At 39.7% G+C, this 15,996-nt stretch overlaps 1 protein-coding gene across 2 annotated transcripts in view; it reads left to right on the forward strand.

The window, feature by feature from the left end:
• Positions 1 to 844: 844 nt before the first annotated feature.
• The window catches only part of TRIQK (triple QxxK/R motif containing), a 59,077-nt gene continuing 43,925 nt past the window's right edge, over positions 845 to 15,996 (forward strand). The window contains exons 1-3 of one of the 2 annotated variants that reach the window (XM_061448117.1): positions 845 to 955; positions 2,595 to 2,644; positions 3,250 to 3,340. The gene's annotated coding sequence lies outside the window, so the exon portion shown is untranslated. The remainder of the gene's footprint in view (positions 956 to 2,594; positions 2,645 to 3,249; positions 3,341 to 15,996) is intronic. The other variant, XM_061448118.1, reaches the window with a different exon arrangement.

Raw genomic sequence — 15,996 nt, forward strand, 5'->3', positions numbered from 1 at the left:
TGTGTACAGTTCCAGTGTCCTCAACACAAGGACATCGAACTGTTGGAGAAAGTCCAGAGGAGGGCCACGAGGATGATCAGGGGACTGGAGCACCTCCCATATGAAGACAGGCTGAGAAAGTTGGGGCTGTTCAGCCTGGAGAAGAGAAGGCTGCGTGGAGACCTCATAGCAGCCTTCCAGTATCTGAAGGGGGCCTACAGGGATGCTGAAGAGAGCCTCTTCATCAGCAACTGTAGCAATAAGACAAGGGACAATGGGTTCAAACGGGAGATTCAGGTTAGATATAAGGAAGAAGTTCTTTACTGTGAAGGTGGTGAGACACAGAACAGGCTGCCCAAGGAATCTGTGGATACCCCATCCCTGGCAGTGTTCAAGGGCAGGCTGGACAGGGCCCTGGTCAACCTGGTTTAGTGGAAGGTGTCCCTGCACATGGCAGAGGGGCTGGAATTAGGTATCTTAAGGTCCTTTACAACCCAAACCTTTCAATTCAATGATTCTATGAAGTTCCCACTGAATGGGGCTTGTGATAGTGATGATGTGAAGGTGACTAATTGCTTTTCATCCCACATGTCTGGAACACCAATTCTAATACATGTTGGCAAAAGAGTGGTAAAAACTGAGAAAAGGGTATGAAGGGAAGATGCTAGAATACTCCACCACTGAACTTCCAGCCTCCACCAAAGCATCTCTCCCGGGACACCGAGCGAGACAGGTGGGTGGGAGTCCTCCTGCGGGCAGGCCCTGCGACTTCGAGGCCGCTGCCGCCCTGGGACCTTCTCCAACCCACCCGCGGCCATGGCCCCAGCGCCCCAGCCCCTGCAGCTGATGCCCGCCAGGGCGGGCGGGGCCGGGAGGCGGGGACGCTCGGGCGGGAGGCGGTGGCAGCCCCGCCAGCACAGGAAGTCGCCCAGCCGCGAGAGGAGGCAGGAGGCGGAGCTGTGCCGCTCGGCCCGAGGTACCGCGCGCTTCCCGGGGTGGGCGAGGGGCCGCGGGCGCCAGGGCCGGCAGCACTGCCGGGTCTGCGGTTGTCACGGCAACCGCTTCCCTCCCGGGGCGGTGGGGGCGCGCTACCCGCCGCTGCTCCGGCAGCGCCGTTGGCTTGCGGGCAGGGAGCGGCCAGCGCGTGCGGCCGAGCCGCTGTCCGCGCGGGCCGCCGCTGCCATTGGCCGGCAGAAAGCGCTCGCCTCCGCGATTGGCCGGAGCACGCTGCCAATCGGGGCGGCGCTGCGGGCGCCCGGGTGCCGCCCTCGGAATGAGGGCTGAGGGGTCGGGGGGGGTCAGCGGCCGCGTCTGGCGCGGCCATGTTGGGTGCGGGCGGGCAGAATCCCCTCCCCTTTTCCCCGGCGGCGTGCGCCGTGCCCGGGAGGCGGGGAGGGGCGGCTCCCATCGGAGCCGGGGCTGGTTCCACGGCCTACGCCGGTCCGGGCGCTTCTCGGCCGTGTGGTCAGCCCCCAAGGTGCGCGCAGGTGGTGCCAGCTGGGTCCCTCCGCAGGGTGTGACTGGCCAATCTGGAGGGAAATAAACCCGTCAGCAGGGGGTGTCCCGTGTGAGGGCTGGGGTCGAGGCCTGTTTCGGGAGTTGCTGGGTTGACAGGAGCCTGCGGTGCTTCTTTGTGGGGACAGCCTATGGCTTTCCCTCATGGGCTCAACCCTTCCATGTACTGCCCACCAGTGCAGTGCGGTTGGGTGTGTATATATATGTGTGAAGCCCGTTTGTGTCGGGTTCCTGTGTGTCTGGGAGCTGGATTAGCGGCTGCTCTCTGTGTGTGCGTGTACACATGGGCTGACCACCCTAGTGCAGTGAGGCCAGGGCGTGTTGGAGATGCCACATGTGCAGTGTGTGACAGCTGGCTCTGGGTATGCAGTAAATCTGATACAACCTGGGCTTTTTGAGGTGCCTGTGTTCACCTCTCGGGTGTGATGTGTTCCGGGTACATGGGACTTCTTTGTGTTCTGTGCAGAGTGCACTGGTCATGCTTACGTTCAGAAAATCCTGGATAGAGACACGGGAGCCACGACTTCTCTAAATGTGAAATGTTGGCAGAAATGTCTGCCAATGTGGATTTGTGTCGCTCTCAAAGTGCTCTGCCTTACATCAGCCTACATAGTTACGAGAGCAGAACACAGTACCAGAAAGCCCCTGTAAAAGAGCGTTGGTATAATTGGGCTGTATGCACACACATTCACACACAGTAATTCGGTTATATATCACATAGGGCTTGAGTTCTTTGCTTCTGGGTACCGGGCTGGTTCCTAAAGAGCTAATCAGAATGGAAGGGTGCCTGTTTCTAAAGACATGTTGACTCTCCCAGCCTTTGCTACAGATGTATGATTTCTGTAGTGGAAAATTGTAGAAAGTCTGCTTAAGGAACACACAGAAATCTAGAAATATGGGGAAAATTGATCAATTTCTTAAGTAGTGCTGTTTGGCATGTCTTCCTTGGCTGAATCACTTCACCTCTTGGTACAAAATGGGTTAGGGACAGCCACTGTTGTTCAGAAAATAGCTTGTCTGCTCACTGAGGAAAAAATTACCAGCTGTTTCTGTTGGCATGGTTATCTTTGATCATGAATTAGTGCTATCTACCCTTCTAGGACTTGATATCTGTCTTCACGGAAGCTGTGAAGATGTAAGCCTACTTCAGGTCAGTACTGTAAGCGTGAGCATAGTGAAAACAGACAAGTGTTAACTTGGAAATAAATTTATCACACCAGTACAAATAGTTGCCTTTTTTTTTCTTTCCACAGAAAGGGCAGTTGCTCACATTTTCTGTTATTTTTGCTTCAATATGTAATTTCTTTTGTAATTTATAACTTACCATTCTGTAACGTATGTATATTCTTCTAGCTGAGCCTGTTTGAGCAGGTTTGAGCCCAATAGATGACCTCAGGAGGTCCTTTCCAACACCATCAGTCCTGTAATTTTGTGACTTGGATTTGTTTTTAACCATGTAGAGTTTACAATAATGTTTTACAACTGACTTTGTCTAAAATAGTATTTTGTGTTTGCAAAAGCAGTACAGAAGATACTCAGTTTCAGCACAGATGTGACAGCTCTTCAAATATCTAGGTTTTGAAAAATTGTTTAAAATGAAGTGATTTAACCAGATTTCTGTTAGCACTGGCAAAACTCCTCTTATAATTTACTTTGATTCTTGTATCAGTATTGATTCTTGTATCAATATACGTTAAACATACATATATATTTCTATCAAGTTCCATAAAACCAGGGCTATCCCTTCCATTTCAGATGCAAGCAGCTGAGTTCCTGAATTCAGTTACTGAGTATCTTCACATTGAATGAACAGGATTTTGTCCATAAAAACAGACATCAGCAAAAGGTAATATGCAACAAGATACGTACTTATCACTATAAAAATCAAGAATAAAGGCAGTGTGTTTATTTCTGGTTTGTTGGAGTGTTTTTTTTAAATTACTATTTTATTTTCATAACCTTGGACTATACAGAGAAGGTTTGTATGCATTGGAAGATTCCATGTGACGTTTGCCAGTTCCCCTAACTTCATAGCTCTTGCTGTCACTTTCTGCAGCCGCTTCAGGAAAGGAAGCTAGTTTGTGTGCCAGTTTTACACCAGGTACTGGAAAATCTTGTAACTCACCTATAAGTCACAAATACAGAATGAGGACTAATAATATAAACTAATACATTAACCTGTGATACTGCCCAGTGTATATCTAGGATTTTATTAAAATACTTAAGCCCAACCTTGTAGCCCAGTCTTCAAGGATGACTTAAGCTCAGTGTACTTCAGGGAAGTAGGAAACATAAAATTTTAGGGAGTCTACGTAGAAAATTGTATGAGGGTTTTGGTTTGTGTGTTTCTGTTTGATAGGTTTTTTTCTTCTTGTTGTTGCTTTGTTTTTCATTTTTTGTTTCTTGTAGTTTGTTTTTTTTTTGTTTTTGTTTTTTTGTTTGTTTGGTTTTTTTTTTCAGTGCAATGAAGACATTTTCCTTGGATTTATTGTGAAATTTGTTTCTTGAGACCAGTAATTAGTTTTTGTTTCTTACATAATTTTGATGGTATTCAGTTTCTTTTGACAGATTTTTAAAACTAATTACAGTTTGTCGCAGTTGGAATGTTAAGAGTTTCTGTTGGATTTTTTCTCACAACTAGGAAGTTCCTGGTTTTGTTTTCCTTTGGGATATTTCCATATTAATCTAGATTTTTCATTAGGAAGACAAGGTGTGAATTACAAAAAAGTAGGATAATTTGGAAAGTCTTTATGGGTTGCTAAAGGCTAATGTTATAAAACTGGGCTGTATGTTAAAAAAAAACAGACCTCTGAAACCCCAAGTTTAATATCATCTTGGAGACTCAAGTTGCTCTATTAAGTACTGTGCTTCATAAGTAAATTGTTATGTTTGCGTGTTATGAGGTAGGTAAAGATTAGAATGGAACATATATGGTTCTGAGGTGTAGACAAAGAAGCTAACAATTTTGGTTGAAGCTAACAGTTTACAGTTGAAGTCTCCCTCAATGCTCCGACTCCCTTATGATACTACTGTTGTAGTACAGTTACTTCTGGAAAACAAGACTGCAAAAGTCCTCTGACACAAACTCTGCTTTAAGATTTCTGCTCCTGTAGATTTTTTCATTTGCTTGCAGGTTTACTTTTTATTGAAGAAAAAAATGTGATTATATACTAGCTGATCATTTTTTAAACTAAAAAATGAAGTGCTTTTCAGTGAATGGCTATCCTCATTTCAAATGAAGTCTGCAATGATTAAATATTAAAATGATCGATGGTTTAAATTAATATAAAAACTTTTCAGGAGATTATTACAAAGATTAACATTTTAAATGTTTTAATACTTCCATAGTTTATCAATCACAGGCACAGTGAAACTGTTTTTAGTTACCAAGCTGATGAGCTCATACATCATTGCAGCATTATGTGCAACATAAACATCATGGTGGTATTGGTAGAGATGAAAAAATCAATGTATACTGTGGCTCTTTAATAACCTGGTTTTGTCTTGAAGTTTTTTCTGACACAATAAGAGTATTTTTTCTTTGGAAAGATGATGGGAAGGAAAGAGTGTTGCCGAAAAACTGGTGTTTGCCATTTAGGAAGGAACTGTTTCATGTAATGACAAACTTAGATAGTCACACAGAAGAAGAAAAAGCACTTGCATTAATGCAATTTTAACATCCCCAGATTTTCAGCAGCAGCCTTATGATTCCTGATACATTTTTCTTCATCAGAATTATGTTTGAAGGTCATGGGAAAATGTCAAAGCACCCCAGGTGCTTTTGTATCACTAGCTGTGCATAGATACCCCTCTGATTCAGTGGCTTGATTAAACACTTACTCCAGGCATTCTTGACATGGACAGTGCTAATCCCTTTTTTTTCCTATTTCTTCTGCATATTTTTTTAGCAGCAAGGGCAAACATTTTTAAGTTTGATTTTGCCTCTGTAACCACCTATTGTAGTGGTACAATGAAGAGGTTTATACAATGCAGTTTGTTGTGTCCCAGGACTTTTTGTAGTGTTAAATATGATAATTGATACATCAGCAAAATACTGTTTATTCATGTGCTGTGATTGGTTTTGGCATCATCCTTCATCCAGTGTGTTTTATGATCAAAATCAAGTTGGAATTGGAAAGACATGGTATAATGAATTAGCCAGCGTAAGCCCAATAGCAAGTGTAAAGAAGGATGGGAGGGTGACACAGAAATCCAGGAATAGATGCTGAGCTGGTAAAGTGAATAAATGGGGAAAGACTGTTATGAAAGCAGAAGCTTATGTGGAAAAGTCACGCCAGAAAGGGTAGGTGTGAGAGAGGGAAAAAGCAAAGGTTAATAGTAGGTTAACGTTGAGAATGGTATTGGGAAGTTAAAATCCAGAGGGCAGAGGGAAGCACGCCATTTTGTACACAAGTTTGTTGTCACCTACTAATGCTGTTATTTCTATTCTTAAGTAAGACAACAAAATAAAAGATGGGGTTACACTGCCTGTAGTTAGTTGCCTCTAGCCAGAAAGCCAAATTTATCCTCATGAATTTCCATTAAAATAAAATAAAGTAATGGAACAAAATAACCTTTTATGTTATGTGAACTGTTTTTTATAGTGGGGAAACAGATTGGGTTGGAAATGTAGTAGATTTCAAAGTTTCAGTTGTTTTCTCTCTGGCTGTGCTGTATGGTGTAAATGAAGAAAAGGTTAAGTTTACCTGTGATAATTCCCTCTCACATTTACATTATCAATCAGCCTTTGTAGCTTTTTGTGCTTTTATCTATTGTGTTTTCATTGTAATCTTTACATACAAAGTTCTCAATTCTACAAACTCTTATGCTCAAATTTATTCACGAATGGCTCTGACAGATGTGCTCTGGAAGCCTTAGATGCTGCGGTTTAAGATGCTGCCAGCTGGTCGCTTTTTCCCCACCCCTCAGACTGCAGGCTGTACAGAAGGCCCAGCAATACCTGCACCCTCAGTTTGCCTCCATCACCTTAACTGACACCTCTTTTTGGGCAGCTTGCGCTATGTGTAGTCTGGGAATGGGGTCATGGGAGCAGAATGTACCCCTTCTTCTTGCCCTTTTTTACAGGCTGCTCACCCTGGCAGAGAGGTGATTACTTGGGGTCAGCAACATCTTAAAGCTTCTCAGATACTAAAAGCTTATTTATAAGTCTCCTATGTTTTCAAGCCGAGCATGTTTTAAAAATTCTATTACCTGTGTGTTCAACTTGCACTGTACTAAGTCATTATGGATAGCATTTCAGTACTTGGCTTTACCATAACACCATCTGAACTGAATCTCTCACCTTGTGGTTTTGTCTTCTTTTAAAAGTGATCATGCCTAAAAGCTCATACTAAAAATCATAATCTTTCTTTCATGTAATGTGTAAGCTATAGAAATTGTCCAGTAGGCGGTTTTAGTGTTGCACTCGTGTGGAGGTAATTATGCTGCCTTCAATTAAGATTACGTCACTTACTTTACTGCTAGACCAGTTTTGTATTACTTACCTTCTTGCCAAAAGGAAACAGTTAACCTGAAGCAGTGTATTGCTTGTTTTGTTTTTGTGTCTTGGCTGTCAGACTGAAAGTACACTCTCTGTATGGCTAACTTTTAAATTTGATTAGGTCCTTGATTTACTGTTACTCAACTAAAATTAATTTAAAAAAATAGGCCTCTACAGTAACAATAAAATGCATAAAGACCTGGTGAGCTGCCAGGACTCAGAAGTAATGGCTCGAGGCCACTGTCAATGGATGTGAGCTTGTGGAGACTTTCCCCCGTGTTTGTGTCAGGTGTGATGCTTTTTGCTATTTTAGTCAATTGTGTGTAAATGTAAAAGCAGTTATAGCAAACAGTAGATGGTTCAGTGATTGCTGGGTTGATGAAGAAAGGATGAAATTAAAAGCATGTTTGGGATCATGGTAATACGAGTCTGTTAAAATGCAGTTTGCCTGCATGTGTTGAGGAAGAAGGAATGCTGCATGTGCATACAGAATGTAAGATCTTTTATCTTCTAAATCTGTGACTGTGGGAGGGCTTGGGGTTTGTGAGGAAGCTCCTGTAGCCATAGGGAATTCAAGCGCAGGGCAGTTCAAGAAGGGCTGGTGCTGCCTAATAGAGGTGGAGGAGAGGTAAGAGGGTGCTTGGAAATGGCTTAGTAAGACCAGTGCTGGAATGTTGCCTCTAGTTCTGTTTCTATTAAAAACATGCTCTGAAAAATTTGAAGGCATGATGAACTCCTGGAAGAGGCAGATGGACTTCTGTTAATGATACTGCCTTTCATGTTTGCTGTGATGTTTCTGATGACACATCTAGCTTAACCTCACCCATGTTGGACCTCAGCAAGTCCTATTTGCTACCTGTCCCACCTGTCTTTTGCAAAGGCCCTCCTGCATACAGTGTGGAGTGCCATAGGCAAGGCTGTGCTGTGACTGTGTGAGCTTGTCATTTATTCCTGTTACAGAGGGTATGGAAAGCACTTTTTCTTTTGTTGTATATATGCATCATGGGAGCTGTCTATAAGTTCTTTTTTCAGCTTTAGATTTGGTGTGATTAAAGTATGATTTGGTGTGATTAAAGTATGATTTTTAAATGCGAACACAAAGAATTGCAGCAGCTTATCATTTGGGTTGTTTTTTTTTTGATTCGCAGTTGTAAAATGGTCAGAGCAAGGATGGATGTTGCTTCCTTTAAATTTTTCCATAATTTGGAGTGAAGAGGTTAACAGCATTCCTAGATTGCTGTTTACTTCTTTTTTTCTGAAAGTCAGGGTAATTTGAAAGTTTGGATGATTCTGGTATCTTTTTGGGTATAGAGAAAGCAGCAGACCATCAAGTTAAATAGGAAGAGGCTACTCTGGAAAACTGATAATTGTAGAGACAAACCTGTTCAAAAAGCTTCAAACAGTTTTCATTTTAAGTACACCAGTGGGGTTAAATAATGTTAGTAACATTTGTTGGCGTAACAGATCATCATAATTTAAAACAAAAGGTCCCAGCACACTTGCTTTTATCATTTACTGCTTCAGTAAAATACATCTGAAATGATTTACAAAGCAAAGCTTCTGGATAAATTCTTCCAGTTCTACATGGGAAGAGAACCTGTTTGTCTTCATGCATGTTTATATAGACCCATGGAAATTATGTTCTAAATGCGGGTACTGTACTAAAACATAGCCATATATGCAGAGTAAAGAATTCAGAGTACTTGTATTGTCATTTATTGCACATAAGTAATGTATATTGTATAGGCTTGGTGTAGTTCTCTATCCTGACCATAGAAGGACTCTATAATCTTGTCTTGTTACCATGAAGGGACCTTCAAGGAGACAGAATGGTGTGTGTAGAAAAAGCTCAGGGCTGTGAGTCTCTGACCAAACTTGTCTGCTTCTAAGCCTGCAGACTGTCCATGCTGGAAGCAGTAAAGAGCTGGAAAGATGTTTCCCCTGTACTCTATTGGTACACATTTTCATTAACTCACCTTAATTAAAACAAAAGTAAATCAGTGTGGAAACAACTAGGATGACTTGTAAAGGTGAGTGCATGGGATATTTTTAAAGCTATGAGCAGAAGCAGCTCTTTTTCAGAGTTGGCCCAGCTCTCCTTAAGCTTCTTAAGCTTGGTTACAGGATTCAGCTTTTGGTACAGTTGTAGTCAGGCTGAGTAGTCATACTGGGAAGAGAGCAGACCTGTAGTTTCTTGTGTTGAATCTGTTCTTATGAAAACCAGCCTGAACTCATTTCACTGTATGCTCCAGCAGGTTTGGGGTTTTCTTTTTGGTTCCATGCAGTCTACAAGGCTAGATTTCAGGCATATCTCCTCCTCCTAATAAAACTTCATGGCGGTGCTGAAGCATACATTCCCCTTTGACTCTGTCCAGGGGCATGTGCAAGTCCCAAGTGCTTAGAGGGATGCATGCAGGAAATTAGAGTGAATGGAATGGATTGTCTGCTGGTTTATCTCAGGCTAGGTTTTCTGAAGAAATGCTTGCAAGCTGATAGCTACTCATTAAATGTTCTCTTTTAAGAGTCTCATAACTATTCAGTTTCTGTCTAGCTTGAGGTGTAGGAACCACTGACTCATTGGAGGTATCTTTTAGGCTGGAAAAGGCTAACCTTTCACACATTAGAACCCAGGATCTTAAAAATGTGCCATCTCTAAAAGCAGAAACCCATGAAAAAGTGCTCAATTTTGTATTTCAGTAATATTTTTACAGTAAATAGAATTTTGTGTGTACTGTATGACTTGAAATGGAGTACTTTTTTCCAATGTGTTAGTCTCAGCTTGTGCCATCTTTTTGTTGGCATTCTCCTTGACAGTGAACCTGCAGCAAAATTTCTTCCTTTTGAAACATGCACTGTTTAGCAGTGGGAATATATGGGACATAGTCGTCTTCCATCCTGTGGTGGTATAGGAAAAGCTGAGAAAAGAACCCAAGTAGACCTTGCACAAATGGTTGCATCCAGGACCCTCTCGCATCCACATGACTTTCTGGTATTTCAGCTGACACTTTTCTCTTGGTTGATGATTTTTATTTTTGGTACCTATTCTTTTCAGCTGCATTCCACACTTGCCTGCTCTGCCTTAAAATGAGACAAGTAAATAGTTCACCGCATTTTTTGGTGGCTGTTAAATCTTATTTTAAAATTTGACTGTATCAAGATTTTAACCTGATTTTGATCAAGTCCTTTAATTCAATTTTTGTTCAAGATTCAGATTTTTTTATAGGTATCAGTGATCTCGTATTCCATTTTTGCCCAAATAGAACATAAAGCTCTTCAAGAGATGGTGTCATGTACACTGTTACTTTATTCTCATCTTAAAAATCACTGCCTTTAATGGGATCTCAAGGTAGGTTTCAGGAGAGCCAAGTCTTGAGCAATTTAGATATAATCTGCAGAGTGTGCTTGGCCTATTGTTTTGAACTACTTTAGAAACTACTGCTGATGTTATTTAAGCCATATTAAACTCTTCACCCAATTATGGCCTAATCCTTCAAAAGCAATAGAGTAGGACTTAGTTTTGAAAATGCTGTTGCTAATGTCTATGTGTCTGTTCACTAAGCTTGTCTGTTAAGCTCGTTATTAAGTGCTGTAGGGCAGAACTTTACATTTGATCTCTTAACGCTAAGTTATCTGCTGTTTCATCTACTGGGTTTTGTCTTGGACAATGCTAAAGGAAAAAAATACGAAAAATGATGTGTTAAGGCTGAGGAAATGCATATCGGCTTTATCTTCGCATTTTATATGAAAGATTAACAGGTCATTATTTTAATCAGTTACTTAAAAATAGAGGAAAACACAAATGCCAAACCCACCAAATTAAAACTTTTTACAACTAATGTTTCTTCTGCTTCGTGTCTAGAATAGATTTATTTTTTGTTTATAAGGTGAGTTGCTTTTCTGAATGCCTAATACAGCATTTGAGACAACAAAAGTTGCATAAAAGTGTTTTTCTTCATTCACAGGTTAGTCTGTTTAATACTTACCAAGCTACAGTACTTTCAGAGAAAGGGAAAAAAAAACCACCACCTCACATTCATTCTGAGCCCTGGATGTACAGATTACCTTTTAAGTCCTTTTGATCACCGGGTTTGGTAATAGAACTAATAATTCCGTTTTGCTGAAATGTTATTTGCTGCTGTCATTTGTAGCCTGCTTTCAACTTTTGCATGCTTGCTCAAGGTAAGAAGTGAGCCAATCATTAGGATATAAATGTGGTGACCAGTGTTAGTGATTCCTATGACTTGGAGTCATGTGAAGGGACACTGTATTATACTACAGTGAAATGAATAACAGAAGGGCACATTTGTATGCCTTGCGGCTTTGTGTGGCTTATTTGTGGCTCTTTTCTCTGCTGGTTTTCAGTTATTAGGTTGATTGTCAAGCATGAACAGACTGTTTGCTGAGTGTGTTTGCTTTTTGCGAATGATAGAGCAATTTCCGTGTAAATGGAGTCAAAATAGATGGGATATCACTATTAGAATTAATGGGGAAAAAATTAAGCTGAAACTTAGCCTAGCATACTCTTAAAAGCTTTTTTTTTTCATCTTTAAACAGGGTGAGAGAAAAGGAAAAATTCCAGCAGTTTCAAATTGTCTTCTTTTGATATATTATTTCCAAGAAGCTGTTTAATTTTTAAATCATTCACTCAGAAATTTTGTATTTTTAATGTTCCAAGATAATGCAAGCGAAAAAAAAAAGGCACAGTAGAAGCAAACAAAAAAAAGATCAATATGGAATTGTGTGAAAAATTGGATGTGAACAGCTTCAAAAGTTACAAGCTTTATTCTTGCTGAAGATCATTATCCCATTTTGCAGTATTGAAAACATTGTGAAAAGAGACTTTCTGTCCTCTGGATGGTTGTGAACTGTAGTTTAAGATGGATATGCTAAAGGGAAGTAGAATTACTCCCTAAATATTTCTTCTCACTTAAGTAAAAAATAAGAATCTCATTTCCATCAAAAATTAGCCTAAACTTAAAATCTAAAAATGAGGAACTGACAAGTGTCTATAATTAAAGCAGCCAGGCTTACAGCAGGCTATGACTTGTAGCCGGTACCAGGAAAGGAGCAACATCTGGAAAAAAATGGAATTTTTGTGACTTCTAAAACTGAAGAGATGCACAAATAAAGAGATCATTTTCTGTTTTAAAGGAAAGAAAAAAAAAATGCTTTTCCTCTGCTGTAACACCTATCAGGGCAAAACAGAGTTTCTGAGGTTTTGAATAAGACTTCAGTGAAACCACGTGACGCTCTATTAAAGGAACTGTAACTTCATAACATATTGGAAGTGAAGTGCTTAGGCAGACTTAGCTGATTTTGAAATTTAAGGTGTATGACCTCTAGCTTTATACTTGTTATTTAAATTATTCCCTACTTTGTCAAAGGAAATGAGTGCTGGAGGGGTGTGTGGTAGGGATCAAAGGGGGAATAAAACTGCCTGGATTTATCTGAACTGCAAAATGTTCATTGCTGATGCTTCAGTTACTGAGACAGAGCAAATAATTGTTTCTCATCGTTGCTCTTGACTTAATGAACTTTTAACTCATGAGGCAGAGAGCACGTGTTTCATTTCCGTCCTTTGCAGTTGTGGTGATGGTGATGTCCTCTGTACTTACCCTCAGACTACAGTGGTGGCTGTACAGCATCTGCAATTGCTCTGGTGGAGGCTGTATCCATCCCTGGTGATGTGCCTCTGGGCATCAGGGTGGTCTGGCTGCCCGTTCTCTTCCTGCCATTTTTCGCTCTGATTTTTACCATAATCCCTGTTCCTCCCAAATCCCCAAAGTTTAAACATGTTGTATTATTCTGGAATACTGCATATGGTGTAGTTTATCATGTAATTTTCCCTTTAGCACAGATTACGCTTTCCCCTGGGAAATACTACTTTTTAAACTGTGGGGCAAGGCAGAATCAAACCACATGTATGCTTTTTTTTAATTCATGAACTTTAAGAATATTTTCATAAAAATGAAAAAAAAAAAACTTTGAGCTTTTGCAATTTTAAATTTGGTCAGATGAAGATCTGTCTTCATATTAAACTGAATATGTTTCGCAGATGGTATATCTCTACTTGGCTCTGACGTGAGTAAGGGAATTCAGTTCTGAAGACAAATAAGAAACCCAAATAATGAAAAGTAAATGTAAGGTGCATGGAATAGCTATAAATATAATATTCTTCTGCAAAATGTCATACTGTTGTTATAACAAGTATAACACAAATTGCTCAATAGATATCTTCTGTGTCGATAATGTTTTTATAAGTGAGTTTTGGCCTAGTAAATTTTGATTCTTCTTCCCATAGAAGCTGTGACAAACTGTATTCTACTGGGAATGGAAGGAACCTTTGACATTTTTAATATCCTCTTTTTGCTTAAAACCCCTAAATTATGTAAGTATGAAATCTTTTAAAAAAAAATCTTGGTTAGGTTTTGCAGTCCTTGAAATTTTTACTTTTTCCAGGCTATGATGAATACATTTAATGATAATCTTTTCAACTCTTCAGATGTTTAAAAACATTTAACATCTAATAAAAATAAGTAGTCTTTTTGCTAGAGAAGCAAATGCAAATATTTGGGCCTAAATAATCCTGCCCCATTTTAAGTACTTAGGGGAGGTTTAGGAGCATAGCAAGGAAGATTGCTGCAGGCAGTTTGGATTCCTTACCATTGCATCTCTTTCTTCATTCACTGCAAAGGGGGTGGAGGTGGCCTCCTGTATAACTGGAGTGTTTCACTTACCTTCCTGAAATTAGGTGGAACTAATCTGGGTTGTTGATGAAATTTGTGTTTCATAATACATATTGCCTCAGGATTTTGAAACATCCAGGAGAATATGTTGAGTGTTCATATAGACTATTACCTGTGTACTACTTCTGTAAGTAAATTCAGATCTAATTTCATGGGTTCTCTAGGCAGTGTAAAACTAACAAACAACAGAACAGCTCCTTTCCCTACAATGCCAAGGGTGCTCACTGGAAGTTAACAGTGTGTGTTTTGTTCCTAGTGTTTACATGAAGCTGTGAAACAGCCTTGTATACATCAGAGTAAAAGTTGTAATTCCTAGATGGTTTTAATCTTGGGATACAGTACAGTGTTTGTTGTCCTTGTGCAAAAAGATAAGATTATTTTAGCAATACTTGTTCCAGCTAGAGTTATGGATGCTGTTTTTTTTTTTATTTTCCCAAATTTAACTGAATTTAACTCATCTCTGCTACTTTCAAGGTTAAATTAAGTAAAGAAATGTTACATTCCTTTCATTAAAAGATAATGAAATAAATCCCCAAGGAAGATAGAGCTAGATTCGGCAAGAAGCATGATGGGCAGGTACTCTTTCCTTGATGTGTCATCCTTTGACAGAGATTTTCCAGAGGAATGGTGAAGACTTACCAGTAGAACATGGAACGTTTTTGGTTGGGTCTTTCATTTTTTTTGTTTGTTTCTATGTTTATTGTGTTTGGGTTTTTTGTAAGTAGTAGTAGTAAAGTTTTTTAAATTCTTTTGGTTAAAGTATGGTTAAAAAATTCAGCTGCATTGTTCTTGCAATTTTGCCTGTGGGTTAATTCCACTGCATTTCTTCCACTGCTGTACAGACAGACCTTAGTTTCTGTACTTCAGCAATGCGCCAAAAAAAGCAATTAAAATAACCAACAGCAGTGATTTCCAAAATACCTACATGCAGACAGCTTCCCACTTTAAATGCAGTGCTAACGTTTCTTTGGAATAACTTGATGTTCACAGAGGATCTGATGTGCTCCTTGGATTTTACCCGAGGAGGATAAAAGGCAGTTTTTGCTCTCTTGTAACTTGTGTTTTAATATCCTTTATTAAACTATGAACTATGGAATTGACTGGTAAAAGATGAATTCTTTCACTGACATCAGTAAGCTTTGAATCATATTAAAAAATTATTTGGGTTGTGGGTTCAGATTATCAACATGCACTGTATCCAACAAAAAAAAAAGGAAGAAAAAAAAAAAGGGGTTGGGGGTTGAGTTAGATATTCATTTGCAATTAAGGATAAGTTACTTCTGCATATATACACATATTCACTGTGCATTCGCCTGCATTTTCAATTACAGCTGAAGACTCGGTCCAGTACCTTTAGATTCTGTAGTGGTTCTTTTCTATCTAATCTGTCAGGTGTATTTCTGCTACAAAACTGACCATTATTTCTGCTACAAAACTGACCATTATTTCTTTAACATACCTTCTATGTTAGGCAGCTTGTTGTTGAGGAATACAGACATATTGTCAAATATTACTCCTAAGAAAGTTTGCCCATGTGCACATACATGGATCTTCAAGTGTTCACTGGTTCACACTGTAAGCCTTATCACTGTTATTAATCATTTGTATTACACCATGAATTCACAAAGTTCAATCTCTGTGCTATATAGTCCCTGTACTTCTTGGTATTTCTGAAATCAGTCATGGTATGTTTCTATTTCATTCAAGTACTTGATTTTAATTTTTTTTGTTGTTGTTGATACAAGCTTTATATGCATCAATAACAGTGAGTTGGGATTTAAACACTACTGTGGTCAGACCTTGAATGAACAATCAGAACTGTTTTTCTGTCTCACAAAATGCTGTTGATTGTGGGAGGTTATAATAGGCAATTTATTGTGTTTTTTTAATTATCAGTCACTGCTTATGAATAAAAGAGGAGAAGAATGATGTGTGCTGAGGGTGTAAGCCTTCAAAGCTGAACTACTGAAGGGTAAGAGAAAGAGAGTGATAAAACAGTGAAGGGTGCCACAAAAGCAAGGATGTATTTTGACCTTGTATATGTCCATAACGGCAATAAATACAAAATAATTCCTTTGGACCTTGCTTTATTTTCTTAAAACCAGCTTATGGAAAAGCTTGAAAGTTAAGGAGGGCTCATGTTGCCTTCAAATAGTTACTCTTGAAGTATTTTTAGTAGCCTGTAAAGAAAAGCAGTGACAACTCCTTTACATGTTTCTTAACTAGTTATGTAGTCATTAGAATTCCAGGGACCTG

The sequence above is a fragment of the Pezoporus flaviventris genome, unplaced genomic scaffold, assembly GCF_033815535.1.
Source record: "Pezoporus flaviventris isolate CSIRO_AGI_PZ_B2104156 unplaced genomic scaffold, CSIRO_AGI_Pfla_v1 ptg000007l, whole genome shotgun sequence".
In the NCBI taxonomy this organism is placed as follows: Eukaryota; Metazoa; Chordata; class Aves; order Psittaciformes; family Psittacidae; genus Pezoporus; species Pezoporus flaviventris.